Source organism: Anastrepha obliqua, chromosome 1 (genome assembly GCF_027943255.1).
Source record: "Anastrepha obliqua isolate idAnaObli1 chromosome 1, idAnaObli1_1.0, whole genome shotgun sequence".
Classification (NCBI taxonomy): Eukaryota; Metazoa; Arthropoda; class Insecta; order Diptera; family Tephritidae; genus Anastrepha; species Anastrepha obliqua.
This window is the reverse complement of record NC_072892.1, coordinates 85381210-85397965: the sequence shown is the minus strand read 5'-3', so window position 1 is coordinate 85397965 and position 16756 is coordinate 85381210. Positions and strand designations below refer to the sequence as shown.

General features: G+C 36.7%; 1 protein-coding gene across 2 annotated transcripts in view; it reads right to left on the bottom strand.

The window, feature by feature from the left end:
- Positions 1-2075: 2075 nt before the first annotated feature.
- The window catches only part of LOC129253234 (patj homolog), a 91899-nt gene continuing 77218 nt past the window's right edge, over positions 2076-16756 (bottom strand). For both annotated transcript variants that reach the window (XM_054891527.1, XM_054891528.1), the window contains one exon: positions 2076-2641. The gene's annotated coding sequence lies outside the window, so the exon portion shown is untranslated. The remainder of the gene's footprint in view (positions 2642-16756) is intronic.

Sequence of the window (16756 nt, the reverse complement as noted above, 5' to 3'; positions counted from 1 at the left end):
ATTTTTCTTTGTTTTATTCTATTCTATTTCATTTTATTTTATTAATTTTTTTTTTTTTAATTGATTTGGTTTTAATTTACTCTAATTTATGAGCTCTTTCTCAGTGGGTTAGGCGATAGAATATAAAATAAAATACGTTATAAAATCCCAGAACCTTCGGTAACATTACAAAACAGAATCTTCTTCTTGAAGAAACCTAGGCCGTAAAGGTCATCAGGATCGATACCAATAAGGTTCTGATCGTTGCGTGCAGGAATATGGTTCGGATGAAATAGTATGAATGTTGGAAAAATGGTATTTAATCACCTCAGTATGCGAGGGTTACACGGCACCAAAATGGCTGATAGTTATAACAAAATGCTGAATATAGAAATGCCCGATGGTATGGGGATACGCAGACGATATTTTATTGCACTATGTTTTGAAAAAGCTCCCAGAAAACCCATCTAGATTATGCTTCATGTGGTGATATAACCATTGAAAAATCGGAGCTAATACCCCTAACTAATAGATACATCCTAGTAGAAGTCTATAATACATGCAAACCTGCTCTGAGACGCTAACCAGAAAAAAGTACCTAGATGAAAGCCCGGGTCCCTGACTAACTTTCTTGGTCCAAATAAAACACACAGCGGAGAAAACAAATCTGACGGTATTCTTACTCAGTAAATTGTGGGCCAACTGAAAACAAACGGAAAATAATGAAGGTTACCACGCTCTCCATCCTTTTATACTGAGCTCAACACTCTCGGATCAGTACCAGTCGACTTATTACCTGCCGGAAGAAAAAAGTTCTGAAAAAACAAAAAAAATGAGAAATGAAAGAAGAAAAGCTAAGACTATGGCAGCACCGTTGGAGTAATGAAAAGCGTGACACGTGGTACAATAGGAACTCCGGTTAAATAAACGTTTACTTAACCCAAACGCTTTCTGGATATTCATGGATATTTATAGTAATACTGGTTACAAATGGGGAGAACTGAAAATTCTAAATGCATCCTATGGTGACGTAGGCTGAGCCCTCTCTCTTTAAATGCTCGCATTAGGAACATAAATGGCGACCATTAGAGAACACAGTCGGCCAAATAACTCCCGAAAATATTATTTGAAAAATGATAAAAAGTGAGGAAATGTGGGAAAGGTTCAGCAAAACTGTGGTAAACATTTTTCGAATTAAAAAGCGCCATCCGGATGTGGGTGTACAGATAAGAATATTGTAATGATATTCCAGGATAGGCGACGGTTCCAAGCGAGGGAGAGTTTTTCAGTCCATGCAAGCTGGTCATACCATTTATAAGACGGCGGCTTCGATGATGTATTATATAAGGCAGTTTACTCCTCACCTTTAGTTTATTTTGTTTTATTTCAGTTCATTTTATTTATTTGATAAATCTTCATTTATTGTTTTTTTATTGTATTTGGTTTTTTTATTTGTTTTAAATTATATTAGTTAATTTAATATTAAGTAATTTATTTATTTTTGTTCAATTAATTCGTTTTATTTTTTTTTTTACTTCACTTTATTCTTTTTTCATTCATTTTATTCAAGTTGTATTCAATTTTATTAGATTTTAATTTATTTAATTTAATTTATTTTATTTTATTTCATTTATTTAACTTTTCTTTATTTTATTTAATTATATTTTAATTCATTATATCTTATTTATTTAAATACATTTTATTTTACTTTGTTTCATCTTATTTTATTAAATTTTTTTTTAATTTAATTGATTCTTTTTTTATTTTATTTTTTTCCATTTTAATTTACTTTGTTTTATTTAATTTAATTTTAATTCATTTCTTTATGTGATTATACTTTAATTTATTATATTTTAATTTATTTTATGTATTTAAAAACAGTTTACTTTGTTTCATGTTTTTATTTGAAGTAATTTTTTTCCTTTATTTTGATTGCTGTTTTTTATTTACCTAGTTTATTTTAATTACATTATTTTATTTAATACAATTTTGCTTTAATTAAATTTTTATGTTATTATATTTTAATTTAATTTCATACGATTTCATATTATTTCATTTTACCATTTAGCTCATCTACCAAAATTCAAAAGAATTGTAAATCACTTAATAAATAGGTGTCACATAGTAAATAGGTAATAGGTGAAACGGGAAAGCTCAAAAGCTAAATAATAATTTTGAATTCAGTGACGATGAAATCTGGGTATTCGCTTATACTCGTATTAGCATGCAAAGCATTTCTTGATCTGCAACGAAATTATTAGTACCACTTTGCCGTTTTGTTATATGCACTTTTACGGCCACCCTTTGCGTATTTACTTGTTGCTAGAATGATTATTATTTCAAATTCGCTAAGAGCTAATTACCTAGCACTAAATCTTATAAGTACATACTAATTTTGTTAAGTAATTTATTGCGCTAACAAAATATTTACAGCACTTCACTTTGTCAGCAGCCTCATAGTTGCTCTGTCCAATCATATCCCTCTGCATTACGCTGCGCTCCGCTTCAACCTTCAGCTACTAGTCGCCATTTTGCATCGCATTCGGCTACTTTGCCACTTCAAAAGGGGGATGCTTGCATTGGTATAATGGTGGTGAAGTGAGGTGAACTCATCCGCGCTTTGGCAGCGTTGTGACTTAAATTCGCGAAAATGCGACGAAATCTGCAAAACAAAAATAAACATAAATAAATAGAGGCAGAAGGAAAAAAATAAATAAATGCTAAGAATAAAAAGTTGCAAGTTGAAGGGGAGATAAAAGGAAAATAAGTGAAATGGAGGAGCGAAAAATGGAAAATGAAAAGATAGTGAGCACCTATAGTAGACTGAGAGCGTAGCCGGAATCGCAATAATATATGTATATTAGGGCGGATCAATTTGTAGGGAAGGAATACGAATCAGAATCATGTTTTATTTTAGGCATATAAATGTCCAAAAAATAGTAAAGAAAAGAACAGCACTAAAAAGCTAAAAACTAATAGAAAAAAACTTGTATTAATTATAATATTTGCTGGATCTTATGTCCAAAATAAGGAATATATGTAGATATGTAAAAGTATAATATAAGTATAAATATTAATATATGAGCTATTTTCAATTAAATGAGCTATGTTACACAGTACGAGAAAGTTATATATAGTTTTTACACTTGACATTGTTGCATTTGCTAGAAGTTCATGGGAGAGCTGTGCCAATTCGCCTAGTATTGATAAAATGGGTTGTATGGAAGTGGTTTTTCTGGCATCGTTCCTAGCTGATTCAGAATGTACAGATAATTCTAAGAAAAGAAGTCCATAAAAGTATAGCTCTAGAGTCAATATCGCCCACCCCAAATTTTGAAAGAAGCTATCTTTATTTAATGAAAAAATAGAGAGGCAGTTATGGGTATCAAAACGCTTCATGTTGTTTTATGCATTTATTTAATATAATTGTATCAATTAATAAGGCATGACCATTTGTCGTCTGTCATTTTCCTTATATGAATATAAATTAAATACTAATTAGTTAAAGTCAGCTATCAATTAATTTCTATGGAGTAAAGCTGAATACAAAAAACCTAAAATTTTTCTCCAACTTACATCGTTTACTCGATGCAATGCGCTTATAATTTCTGTTAATTCTGATTTTATTAAATAAATATTTCTAAACTCAGCGAGTACAGAACATCTTCCATAAAATACTTCACATTTTCTTCTTCAGATTGCAGATGCTTTGAAAATCATTGAGATATCTCCAATATTTTATGTAGGTTGAGCCCTTTATTTGGTCTAAGTATACGCGTGATGCACTTAGGATCCGTTTTATGAAGTATATTTTCAGTTTGTGGACCTGATCCGATAATGTATAATCCCACACTTGGGCAGACAGCTTGAAAAAGTTTTCATTTATTTTTTAGCAAGAAAGTTCTTTCAGGTGCAATTTTGTTTCCGGCTTCCAAATATTTTCAGAATGCCATTTTTGGTGTAGCTATGACATCCACATAACGATATTCCGCCATAACCCTTACAGTCGACTCTGACCCTTCAAGCCGACTCCGAACGGCAGATATTTTTTATGAGAAGCTTATTTATGGCAGAAATACACTCGGAGGTTTGCCATGGCCACCGAGGTGCGACCGCTATTAGAAAAAACTTTTTCGTAAATTTTGGTGTTTCGTCGAGATTCGAACCTACGTTCTCTCTGAATTCCGAATGGTAGTCACGCACCAAACCATTCAGCTACGGCGGCCGCCAATTGCATTCATTTAATCTTCTACGTGGCGGAACAGAAGAGGCCTAATCTGCTCCGTTCTAACCTGCCCCAGAAGGAACAAGTCATTACCCCGCAGGTTTTCTTGTGGAATGTAAAAATAAATGTTCTCTAAGAGAAGAGAACAGTCAATTACACTGATGCCATGATGACATGCCTTCATTTCATTTCACTTCATTTATTGCCCAAAATCATTTTAACATAGGAGTTTACAAAGTTTTGATAAAATTAGATTGTTTAGCATTATCCTAACATACATTTGTATTTATCTAGGAGTTTAAAACTTATTTTTATTTTGATATATACCATAGGTTATGATTATTATTTTGTATGTCTTTGGCATAATTTTAAAACTTATTTATATTCTCCCAAAAAGGGCTTAAAAAGGAGATAACGTATATTATACTTCTATAATTTATTTGGCTATAAATTGATCAATGTTATAAATTAAATTTTCATCGTTGAAGTTGTAAGTATTGTATCGCCTATGATAACATATTGCTTTACTATTTTTATGTAACATATTATATTATTATTTTTTAGTATTTTTAAACATATTGGTGATAATTGTTTTTCTGTTAGAGGTATTAGAGGTATGTTATGATATTTCCCTTGCCTTTGACAGCTATTTGTTTATCAGTTCATTTTCTATTATATGAATGTTAGTTTACCAACAAATCTTACTGACGATTTCATTAAGAAAAAATCTATGCGTGATATTTTATATTTTTCATATAAAATTTTATTAGAAACTCTTTTCCGAAAAGTACCACTTCTGTAAGGTTGGCGGTTAAGACCGCTACAAATTCCTAAAAAATATCGTTCAAATCGTCTTAGTCTCTCCATTTGGTTCGACGAAATATTGAACCAGATCGGATGAGCATAAGAAATGATTGGTCTAATTATTTGTTTGTAAATATTTATTTAAATGCAGTTAGCTAAAGAACATTTTTTTTGCTTTTGTCAAAATGAAATCTACATGTCTTCCAAAGGTGAATTTGCTTTCCAAAATTATGCCCAAGTATTTAATTTGCTCTTTGTATTTTATGTTGCGTCCATTTATTTTAATTTGAGGCTCATATTTACGAGCATTTGGATATAAGTTTTTACGTATTCCTTTAACAATAGTTGTTTCGCTTTTATTGAAGTTTATTTTTAGCTTCCATTTGTGAAAGTATGTGTTTAATTCATTTAGGTATGAGTTAACGGCTTCATTGGCTTTGGTAACCTTGTCGCACACCTGAGCTAACGTCCCTTGTCAAAGAATTAAATATACCTTTATTAACATAAATTGATCGCTCTTTTAAATAACTATACAACATTATATATATATATATATATATAATTGGCGCGTACACCCTTTTTGGGTGTTTGCCCGAGCTCCTCCTCCTATTTGTGGTGTTCGTCTTGCTGTTGTTCCACAAATGGAGGGACCTACAGTTTCAAGCCGACTCCGAACGGCAGATATTTTTGTGAGGAGCTTTTTCATGGCAGAAATACACTCGGAGGTTTGCCATTGCCTGCCAAGGGGCGACCGCTATTAGAAAAATGTTTTTCTTAATTTTGGTGTTTTCACCGAGATTCGATCCGACGTTCTCTCTGTGAATTCCGAATGGTAGTCGCGCACTAACCCATTCGGCTACGGCGGCCGCACATTACAACATTATGCAAAGATTTTTTTCGAAATTGAACTTCCTGTACATTTTAAATATGATTCCTTCTGACCAAGCAGTATCAAATGCTTTTTCCAAATCTAGACTGACTAATATCGTCGCCTGTCGTCGATTTAAATTACTACAAATAAAATCAGAGAGTAAAGTTAGTGCGTGGCATGTTGAATGCTATGTCCGGAACCCAAATTGATAGTCTTTTAAGACATGTCGCTCTTCAATATTTTGTTTTATTTTTTCAAGCAAAAAATCTTCCAATAATTTACTAATATTTGAAAGAAGAGATATAGGGCGGTAATTAACAAGAGAACTAAGGTCAGTGTTTGGTTTTGGAATGCATTTTATTTTTGCTGTTTTCCATTCCAGTGGGAAATAGCCTATATCAAGTGAGTGATTAAAGATAATTGCTAAGAATCTCCAGAAAGTGTCTCTTGTTTTCTTTAGCAAAAAGTTTGAGATACCGTCTTCCCCACAGCTCTTTTTATTATTTTTTAATCGTAAGATTATGTTGATTTTCTCCGCGTTTATAAAAGTGTACCGAGATTCAACTGTAGTTTGTTCACCATCAGCTGTTATGCTGTTCGTAAAATGTACAATTGGCTCAGTTGTGTTAGCTAATTCTAATACACTACTTTCGACATGAGCTGTAAAATTTGTATCTCCGAGTGGCTGGTTCTGGCGATATATTTGTTCAAACTTATGGGCTAATGCATTTATTTTATGTAAGTTTTCTGTAAGAACAATGTTGTCACTACTATTGTTACCAGCCGGATTTGCATAAGGGAAGTCACCATTAATATCGTCTTTATTAATTACAAGGTCTGGTATCTTTGACACTTTTTTTAATCCACATAATCCCTTAATTTTATTGTATGTTTTGTTATTCATGCGTATATTGGAAAAGTAATTTTTCCTGTATTTTTCTTCGTGTATACAAACACGCTCTTCTATAATCTTACTAATATTACGCACTATAGCTGTCAAAGTGTTTTTCCTCTGAGGATTAACACATCTTGACGCAATGCGACGTAATCGTTTCTTTTCAGAAATTAACTCTAGTATATCACTAGGTAGGTTTATAAGCCCACGATTGCGCACTTCTACTTTAGGAGCAGCTCCTGAGTTAAATTTATAATGCAGTTATCAATTTCATTTCGTGTTACGTTACGATTGATTGATAAATAGTTTGTACTAAGATTGCTTAACAGTATATCATTAAAATGTTTTACATCAGTTTTATCATAATTGAAAAACTCAGTTAACGGGCAACTAAGTACATTATGATCCGATTTTATGATAAATTCTACTCCGCTATGATCCGATTCGTATTCATGAGTGTTTAAGCAATTAATATATCCATTCTTCTTCTTCTTAATTGGCGCGATAACCGCTTACGCGATTTTGGCCGAGCTTAATAAAGCGCGCCAGTCGTTTCTTTCTCGTGCTAACCGGCGCCAATTGGACACACCAAGTGAAGCCAAGTCCTTCTCCACCTGATCTTTCCAACGCAGAGGAGGCCTTCCTCTTCCTCTGCTACCACCAGCTGGTACCGCATCGAATACTTTCAAAGCCGGAGCGTTTGTATCCATTCGGACGACATGACCCAGCCAACGTAGCCGCTGGATCTTTATTCGCTGCGCTATGTCTATGTCGTCGTAAAGCTCATACAGCTCATCGTTCCATCGTCTGCGATATTCGCCGTTGCCAACGTGCAAAGGTCCAAAAATCTTACGCAGAATCTTTCTCTCGAACACTCCAAGCGTCGCTTCATCGGATGTTGTCATCGTCCAAGCTTCTGCGCCATACGTCAGGACGGGCATGATGAGAGTCTTGTAGAGTGTTAGTTTTGTTCGTCGAGAGAGGACTTTACTGCTCAGTTGCCTACTTAGTCCAAAGTAGCACTTGTTGGCAAGAGAGATTCTACGTTGGATTTCAAGGCTGACATTGTTATAGGTGTTAATGCTGGTTCCCAAATACACGAAGTCTTTTACAACCTCAAAATTATAACTGTCTACAGTGACGTGGGTGCCGATACGCGAGTGCGCCGACTGTTTGTTTGAAGACAGGAGGTACTTCGTTTTGTCCTCGTTCACCACCAGACCCATTCGCTTTGCCTCTTTATCCAGTTTGGAGAAGGCAGAACTAACAGCGCGGTTGTTAAGGCCGATGATATCGATATCATCGGCATACGCCAACAATTGTACGCTCTTATAAAATATTGTGCCTGAGCGATTAAGTTCTGCGGCTCGTACGATGCTCTCCAACATCAGGTTAAAGAAGTCACACGACAGTGAGTCACCCTGTCTGAAACCTCGTTTGGTATCAAACGGCTCGGAGAGGTCCTTCCCAATTCTGACGGCGCTGCTGGTGTTGAGCAACGTCATCTTACATAGCCGTATTAGTTTTGCGGGGATACCAAATTCAGACATAGCGGCATACAGGTAACTCCTTTCTGTACTGTCGAATGCAGCTTTGAAGTCGACGAAAAGATGGTGTGTGTCGATTCTCCTTTCGTGGGTCTTTTCCAAGATTTGGCGTATTGAGAATATTTGGTCGATGGTAGACTTTCCAGGTCTGAAGCCACACTGATAAGGTCCAATCAGTTGGTTGACGGTGGGCTTCAGCCTTTCACACAATACGCTCGCTAGAACCTTATAGGCGATATTTAGAAGACTAATCCCGCGGTAATTGGCACAAATTGCAGGATCGCCCTTCTTATGGATTGGGCAGAGCACACTTAAATTCCAATCGGCAGGCATGCTTTCATCCGACCATATTTTGCATAGGAGCTGATGCATGCACCTTACCAGCTCCTCGCCGCCATGTTTGAATAGCTCAGCCGGGAGTCCGTCGGCGCCCGCGGCTTTGTTGTTCTTTAGGCGCGTTATCGCTATTCTCACCTCGTCATGATCGGGTAACGGAACTACAATTCCGTCGTCATCGATTGGGGTATCGGGATCTTCACATTCTCTATGACATGCGCAGCTGTCACTGTTTAACAGGTTCGAGAAGTGTTCCCTCCATAATTTAAGATTGCTCTGTACGTCAGTCACCAGAGCGCCGTCTTTGTTCTTACAGGAAAACGCCCCGGTCTTAAAACCTTCTGTAAGCCGCCGAACTTTCTGGTAGAATTTTCGGGCGTTGTTCCTATTGGCCAGCATCTCAAGCTCCTCGCACTCACGTATTTCGGCCTCTCGTTTCTTCTGTCGGATAATACGTCTCTCTTCCTTTTTCAGCTCTCTGTAGCGATCCCACATGGCTCGCGTTGCGCCCGATCGCAGCGTGGCTCTATAGGCGGCATCTTTTCTTTCTGCGGCAGCATGACACTCCTCGTCGTACCAATTGTTTTTTCGGGCTCGCCGGAATCCGATTTCTTCTTCGGCGGCGGTACGTAGGGAACGAGAAATGTTGCTCCATTGCTCGCGTATGCCGATTTGTTGGGCAGTGCTTTCGGAGAGCAGGAGTGAGAGTCGAGTGGCGAATCTTCTGGCTGTCTGTTGTGATTGCAGCTTTTCGATGTCGAACATTCTTTGCGTAGGTAGATGCACGTTTTTTGCTGCACAGAGGCGGGTGCGCAGTTTGGCTGCAACAAGTTAGTGATCCGAGTCGATGTTGGGTCCTCGGATCGTACGTACATCTAATACACTAGAAGCGTGTCTTCCATCTATCACAACATGATCGATCTGGTTTCGCGTTTTTCGATCAGGAGACAGCCAGGTAGCTTGGTGTATTTTCTTATGCTGGAATCTGGTGCTGCAGACTACCATGTTTCGGGCCCCGGCGAAGTCGATCAGCCTCTGTCCGTTACCGGATGTTTCGTTGTGCAGGCTGAATTTTCCGACTGTGGGACCAAAAATTCCCTCCTTGCCCACCCTGGCGTTGAAGTCGCCAAGCACGATTTTTATGTCGTGGCGGGGGCAGCGCTCATAGGAACGTTCCAGGCGCTCATAGAAGGAATCTTTGGTCGCATCGTCCTTCTCTTCCGTCGGGGCGTGGGCGCAAATTAGCGATATGTTGAAAAATCTGGCTTTGATGCGGATTGTTGCGAGACGCTCGTCCACCGGAGTGAACGACAGTACTTGGCGACGAAGTCTCTCTCCCACAACAAATCCGACACCGAATTTGCGCTCCTTTACATGGCAGCTGTAGTAGACGTCGCAAGGTCCTATGGTTTTCTTTCCTTGCCCCGTCCATCGCATCTCTTGGATGGCAGTGATGTCAGCCTTTACTCTCACGAGGACATCAACCAGCCGGGCAGAGGCACCTTCCCCATTAAGGGACCGGACATTCCAGGTGCATGCCCTCAAATCATATTCCTTATTTCGTTTGCAGGGGTCGTCATCAGTAAAGGCAGTTCTCATCCGAGGCTTTTTTAATCTTTTCATTGGGGGGGATTTTTAAGTGGCGGGTCCCAAACCCAGCGCACAACCAGCTATCCTGGAATGTTTCGCCTTCTCACGTTAGCTCACTCCCGAACGGGTGTTCGGAAGCTAACCAGAGGATACGTGTGCTAATCCCGGACGTTGTGAGCTGCTTGAACCATATGCAGAAGAATCGTCCTGGCCACTCCCAAGTGAATGGCGATCAGTAACTTTCCCCACTTGCGTGGACTTCTACACATGGAACCATCCTCCATCCATATATCCATTTACTTCAATAAATTGTGTTCCACCAAACGGTGACACTAAAAATATATCTAAGTATGAAGCTGAATGCCTAGATACCCTAGTGGGCTGCTTTGCTGGTATCAAGTTTAATATGGGACAGTGTTGGAGCCAATTATTTAGTATACGCCCGTTATTGTTTATAAGGGAGTCTCCCCGATTTGAGATCTCCGCCAATTACTATTTTATTTGAATTAAGAAAGTCTAGAACTAAATTAAGATCATTTACATGCAATAAATCAGATGGGTAATTATATAATGATACAAACGAGATTTCTTCACCATTTGTACAGAACATTTTTAAAGCTATTTTCTCCAAATGAACGGTGTCTGGAACTTTTATTAGTTCGTATTTATATTCTTCTCTTATGCAAATAGCATAATAACATACCTTATATTTTGTAAAAATTTCAAAAAGCTTTTGAGTTCGTTCAAGTCTATTAATATGGCAAAAGTGATGCAGCCTCCATATGTATTGGGTCGAGGAATAAGTTCGTAGCGTTTTTAGCGAAGACTTTTATTTAAGCAAAAAACAATAATTATATTAATAAGTTAATCCATTATAAAGGGTGGTTAAATTTCAAGAGCCGATGTTGAATGTGAACCACACCTAACGTCAAGTTTTTTTCTGCATTTCATTCGACATTTTTCAATTTCAGACTAATTCAATTTGAACCATGGAAAGATACACAATCGAGCAACGCGTTAAAGTTATTCAGGCTTATTATGAAAACGGGCGTTCAAATCAAAATGCATATCGCGCACTTCGTGATTTTTTCGGTCAATTTAATCTTCCAAATGTGCGTACAAGCGGAAAAATTGTGCAAATTTTGAGCAAACCGGGACTGTAGGAGAAGTGAAAAGACCAGTGCATGCTCGTACAGCTCGCACTGCAAAAATATTGAAAATCTTGTTGCCAAAAATTCCAAAGTATAAAGTTTTATTAAAAAGAGGTTGGCTGTAAAGTCGGTTTACTGACGATAGTTTAACGTGACAACGTCATAAGAAAATATTGATGGAATGGTTGCAATTTTCAAAATAAAATTTTAATTTTATTTGTTTGATAGATATTTTGTATGGATATAGAGAAGGAGGTAAATGGAATTGGAATGGAATAGGTCAAGTTATATTTACACAAACATGAAAAATGACGACACATTTATCAAATTCATGAAAGATATCTTCAATTTCGATTGTGCATCAGACGTTAATAAGTCAACAACACTAAGAGGCACCATCATCGATTTGCCTTTTTCAAGACACTGTACACTCGAAACACTCCCTCTCATTTCCTACTTTTTCTATCATCGTCCTATTCTCAACAGAGAAATGGTTCATTACCATGCACACAGGAAGAAAGCATATGCAAATGCAAGTATGTGAATTTATATACAAATACGCATATACATACATATACATACATATATGTATATGCTCACTCAAGTAGGACAGAGCCAGATGTCGAACGTTGCCGAACGCGGGGGCCGATTGTGCTCTTTGTCGTTCGTTCCGCGCTCGCGCTTGCAGTTCAAGCACATTAGCTTACATTTGCTTGCGTACGGAATAGATTCGAATATTTGATATGTCCATATGATTTGTATGCATCTTTACATATAGATTTGTTCTTTTTGAAAATTGCGCGATATTGTATATGTATACGCATGTTTATATACATATATTAGTATACAACATATCTTATAAGTACCTATATGGTAAATATTACCATACATTTTTTCCTTCATACATAATTAAAAAATTAATAATAATAACATTAAAACAACAGGTATTATTAACAAACTTGGTTTTATTTTAAATTCTTCAAGTAAATCAAATTAATAATAATCAATAAGAAGGCATATGCAAATACAAATACGTGTAAATTTACGTTAAAAAATTAATAATAATAACATTAAAACAACAGGTATTATTAACAAACTTGGTTTTATTTTAAATTCTTCAAGTAAATCAAATTAATAATAATCAATAAGAAGGCATATGCAAATACAAATACGTGAATTTATATATGTACATATGCGCATATACATACATGTATACGCTCACTTAAATAGAAGAGAGCAAGATGTCGAACGTTGCCTTTCGTTTGCTTTGTTTGCTTTGTCGTTCGTTCCGCGCTTTCGCTTGCAGTTTACTCAAGGTAACGGCAATGAGCAAGGTAACGACAAATGAGCAAGGTAACGACAAATGAACAAGGTAACGCTAATTGAGCAAGGTAACGACACATTTTTTCGTGCGTGCAGCCTGTTAAATCGAATTATGAGACGTTATCACGTCAAAAAATGCATTCATAATGCTTATATTAAGTTTCACATTAACTTCGTATTAACTAAAGATAGCTTTCTATAAATTTTTTTTGTCTAGAAATTGACTTTAGAGCTGTAGGAACGAATCTGCTAGGACCCTAATGTAGATATATACATATATAAAATGTAATATGTACAAAAAGTAAGTTTGTTCTTCGTTTTATCAGTTAGTAACAGCTGCTCGACCGCGTGTATATGTGCGTTTGATTCGCAAATGTATAAATTGGCTTGTAGCCAAATATCGTCGCAGTCAGTTTGAAAATATAAACCCGAAAAATAATTCAATGCAGTATACAATTCTTACATGCTTTTAAAGCATCAACAGTTTAAAGTAAATATTTCCTTATGTAAAAGTCTAAGTGGAGACGTTCAAAAAGTGAAAGGCACAAGTTTTTAACGGAACATACCCCTCTTTTACTCTTTCTTCCGCTGAGTGGCATTTATCTCTTGGCATATGGGATAAGTGAATTTTGTAAATAAATTATACAGACGGCTGGTAACCCAAATTGCAGCACTAACCCAAACCGGCATTGTATAGAATAAGAGAACACAGCACTTGGTAAGGCTTACGGCGAACTAACTGAATTTATAAAATAACTGTCATAATTTGCTATTCCAAAAACTAGTGGGCACAGAAGAGCATCATAATATAATAAAAAATGTATTAGTACGTAAAGCGCCTAAAAGCAACCAATATTTGGTAGTACGTCGCTGGCTGGTATTATTTTGTGCTGCATTTCCTTTCATATACGAGTACACATATGGTCATTAAAATAGGTGCGCTGCCTTCATCTATCGATTTCCTTGTGCCGCTCGGAAAAATTTAAAGCTCTTATTGAAATTTCGCTTTTTTTTATTAATGGCATTATTGCTTCGTTGTGAATTTCAAATATCTGTTGTATAATATTATATTGGTAGTAAAGACTCGGTTATGTTCATAAACTGCAATTTAGCGTGACCACCAAAATAGGTTCTTCGCGAATAACTCCTGCATTTTAGCTAATTATATAAGTGAAAAATATAGAATGTAACGCAAGTATCAAATTAAAAAGTTCATTTAATATTTAATAATAAATATGAATTTCTTTCGTCGATCGGTCATGCGCGGCATTGCCCAGTTGTGGAGCGGAGGCTTGTTGTCAATCTTCGAAAACAAAATAATCGTACAAATTTATCGCTGAGTCACTTGGACAAGCATTTTATTGTAAATGACCTTAAGCCCAAAGAATCCACAGAACGCCATGGTGGCGAAAAGAAAACGGCTATCACTACTGATAATTTAATTGTGACTAGGGCCAAGAGAGATCCTTTTAAGGCATCAAAGGCCATTGTAGCAGAAATCAACAACATAGTATTAACGTGATTGTACAACATGAACAAAATAGGTCATTGAGTTTCTCTGTAGAAATAAGCAAATTTAGAGAAGATAAAAAGTTTTGCTCAAGAGCCCAAATTATGATGTAGACCCGAGGATATGGAAAAATAATGTTACAAAATTTGGAGCGATGAAACAAAAATAAATTTATTTTAAAATGATGAAGAGTGAAATGTCTGATGTCCTAAAGGACAAGAGTTCTCATCGTGGCCCCAAAAAAAAATCAAGCACGGTGGCGACAATATAAATGTTTGGGGATTCTTCTGTTGCTATAACCAATAAAATGGACAAATTTATTTACAAAGACATACTTCAAGAAGTGATGCTACCAATTGTTGAGCAGAATATGCCCCTTCGGTGACTTTTTATGCAAGATAATGACCCAAACCCTCCTCAACGGTAGTACGCGAATGGTTTTTACAAAATAATGCTAAAGTTTTGGATTAGCCAAGCCCAAGTCCCATTGGAAACCTTTGAGAAGTTTTAAAGAAGCGGATTGGGAAGGAAACATTCAAAAACGAGGATGATTTATGGCAAAAAATCAAAGAACTAAGGTATTCCACTCCCACAGAAACCTGCCTGAGGATTACCAAATCGAGCACAGTGGTTATTGATAAAACTTCAATAATTTAAAATTTTTTTTAATAAGATCACTAAGTTCCTTTGTATCGTGCCTATTTCTATTTCGTTCCCATTTGTCACTAATTTAATTTTTAAAAGATCATCGAAATATTATTAATATTTTTATATTAATCTATGAAATAAAAACCACATATAATTTAATAAAAGTTATTTTTAATTGAAAAAACTTGCATTTTCCATATAAACGTGGGCCGTTTCTATTTTAATGGCCATAAGTATTTGTATATACATTTCCTTCAAGGGTCTCATGGTTCCAGGCTGCATTTGCATAACATTTTGTGGTTAAGAAACATTCACGTTGCACAGCTGTGGCGCTTATATATGTACGTAAGTATGTATGCAAATGTTTGTGATCTCCTAAACCACATGTGCATTTGCCCAACGACTACTTTCATTCGAGCTCTACTTTTTCGAGCGGTATTTCCATTGCTCTAGAATTTCAAAAGTCTCTTTCGCCCGGCTATCTGCATATTATTTCAGCTTTCCTTTTCCGCACTCACTACGACTCATTATATCCTTAAGCCCAACAACAGCAACACCAGCAGGGCTTTGTCGGCAAATATCCCTTGCTAAAATTTTCTTGCTTTCTCATTATGCATTGCATTTTTGTATAGCTCACGCTCAGTTTTATTTGCTTTTCATTTGATTTGCTTTTTTATGGCTTTTAATGCGGTTTTTAATGTCAGTACAAGGACACTTTCTCCGTTGACTGTGCAGCATCTCAGCTGTTTTTGTGGCGCTTGACTATTTGGCGTGAAACATGAATTTTTCATTTTCAAAACATACCCACACAGAAACTCACGCACAGCAAGGGAAAAGGATTAAAACAATCGTTTGCTGATAAAAAAAAAAAATAACAGTAATAAGGCGAAGAAAAAGGATTCATATACGCAATTATGTGGAAGCACTCACTTATGCACAAATAAATCTTTGTTTATGTATATGTGTGAATATGTATATGCAGAGGCAGACGATCAGAGTCCATGAAGGGGGGTTTTCTTTGGAAGCTCTAGTCCTCTACTCATGATTACTGGAAGTTCGAAAAAAATGTTAATACTACAGGGTAGGCCATTTAAAGCGGGCCCATCGGGCAACCCTATAACTTTTGACAGGAACGTCAGATCGACTAATGACATAGCGCGTTGGAAGCGTCAGTCCAAGACAATTTTTACCATGGAGCAGTACACTCCAAAAGAACGCGCTGAAATAATTCAGCTTTACATCCAAAATAACTTCTCAATTGTGAAAACTCAACGTGCGTTTAAAAAAAAAATAAAGTTAAAAGTGCGCCATCCAAAAGCACTTTACAGCGTTTATACGCAAAATTTATTAACCACGGTAGTCTCAGCAATACCAGACAACGTACACGACGTTCTGCTGAAAATATCGAGGCTGTACGAGCCAGTGTTGAGGAGGCTCCGCGAACATCGAGTTATCGTCGTTCTCAGGAATTTTGTTATGCCAATCATCGAAGAAAATGACATGGAAGGCTACTGGTTCCAACAGGACGGGGCTACATGCCACACTTCACGCGCTACAATCGATTTTTTGAAGCCATTGTTCCCTGGAAGGTTGATTTCGAAAAATGGTGATTTTCCGTGGCCACCGAGATCACCAGATTTGACGCCACCGGACTTTTATTTGTGGGGTTATCTGAAATCCAAGGTATACATCAACAAGCCAAGGACTCTAACTCAACTTAAAAACAATATCCGACGCGAAATCGCCGCCATACCGGCCGAAATATTGGCCAAAACGATGGAAAACGCCGAAAAAAGGACACATTTGGCCATCAAGGCCAGAGGCAAACATTTGAAGGATATCATTTTCAAAAACTAGCTGGAACAAATCTCCTTGAA